This window comes from Muntiacus reevesi, chromosome X, assembly GCF_963930625.1.
Source record: "Muntiacus reevesi chromosome X, mMunRee1.1, whole genome shotgun sequence".
In the NCBI taxonomy this organism is placed as follows: domain Eukaryota; kingdom Metazoa; phylum Chordata; class Mammalia; order Artiodactyla; family Cervidae; genus Muntiacus; species Muntiacus reevesi.
The window spans coordinates 39533244-39534990 of NC_089271.1; the positions used below are offsets into that span (position 1 = coordinate 39533244).

At 35.3% G+C, this 1747-nt stretch overlaps 1 non-coding gene across 1 annotated transcript; it reads left to right on the plus strand.

Annotated features, from left to right (window-relative positions):
• Positions 1–881: 881 nt before the first annotated feature.
• Positions 882–988, plus strand: LOC136154872 (U6 spliceosomal RNA). The gene has a single exon (XR_010660578.1). It is a non-coding gene; the product is annotated as a U6 spliceosomal RNA (small nuclear RNA).
• The last annotated feature ends 759 nt before the right edge of the window (positions 989–1747 follow it).

Genomic DNA, 1747 nt, shown 5'->3' on the forward strand with positions numbered 1-1747 from the left:
TAGAATGAAATGCTATTCAATATATGGCTGGGCAAAGAACAACTTCTGATGAAAGAACTTCCAAAAGTTGTATTCAATCAATTTACAGAGTTTACACAGGATCAGGGATCTTCAAGTTCTTACCAGTCTGAGTAGAGAAACTTTGATTGCAGAAATATCATATCTTAGGAGTATAGCTAATCTAGTCCTAAAGAAAAGGCTATTCTAGACCAACCCTAAAATTTCTTAAAAGAAAGTCTGGAAGGGATCAAGCTGACTTACAAATAAAATAACTATCTGACAAAACAAGTCCAATAGTATTTAAAGTAATATGGCAAATTCTAAGACTCAATGATGTAAAATTCATAATGCCTGAAATCCAATCAGAAATTACTTAGCATGCAAAGAAATAGAAAACATGACCCATAAGGAGAAAAATTAGTCAATAGAAACAGAAAGAGGAATTACAGAATGATAGGGCTAATGGACAAAAATGATAAAACAGCTATTGTAAGTATTCCCCATATAGTAAAGTAAAAATAGTAAGTATAGTAAAAGAAAATATAAACAGAATGAAAATAGAAATGGAAGATAAATGGAAATTCTAGATATGAAAAACACAATACTTAAATTTACAATTCCACTAGATGAGATTAACAGCAGATTACACAACACAGAAGACCAAAGGACTTAAAGATGTAGCAATAGAAACTATCAAAATGAAGATAAAGAGAAAACAGCTAAGAAACAACCCACAGAGCCTCAATGATCTATAGGAAAATATCAAGCAGTTTAACACATACACAATTGAAATCCCAGGAGAAGAGAAAGAAAAAGAACATGAAAATACTTGAAGAAGTAAGGGCCAACTTTTTTCCAAAATTGGTTTTTAAAATCTGTTAGTGCTCGCTTCGGCAGCACATATACTAAAATTGGAATGATACAGAGAAGATTAGCATGGCCCCTGTGCAAGGATGACACGAAAAAAAAAAAAAATTAAATTAAATCTGTTAAATTTTAGTAGGTGAATGAATAAATAAATTGTGGTACATCCAGACAAAGGACTACAGTATTATTCAATGCTAAGAAGAAATGAGTTATCGACCCATGAGAAGATACGGAGGAATCTTAAGTGTGCATTACTATGTTAAATCTGAGAATGCTACATATTGCCTGATTCTAACTATATGACAGGGCTTCCCTGGTGGCTCAGTTGTAAAGAATCTACATGCCAAGCAGGAGACACTGGCTCGATCCCTGGGTCAGAAAGATCCCCTGAAGAAGGAAATGGCAACCCACTCCAGTATTCTTGCCTGTGAAATCTCATGGACAGAGGAGACTGGCGGGCTACAGTCCATGGGGTTGCAAAAGAGACAGACATGACTTAGTGACTAAACAACAGCAACAACAACTATATGACATTCTGGAAAAGGTAACACCATGGAGATAGTGAAAAGATCAACGGTTGTCAGGCAGGGGCTGGGGTTGGAGTGGAGATGGGGATGAATGGCACAGAGGGCAGAAGATTTTTAGGACAGTGAAATTATTTTGTGTTTATTATAATGGTGGATATATGTCATTATACGTTTATCCAAAGCCACTGAATATACACCACCAGGAGTGAACTCTAACGTAAACTATGGACTTTGGATGATTATAATGAATCAGTGTATGCTCATCTTCGTTAAAAAAAAAAAAAAAGTGTACCGTTCCCATGAATGATGTTGATAATGGGAGAGGCTATGCATATATGTGAACAAAGGGCATA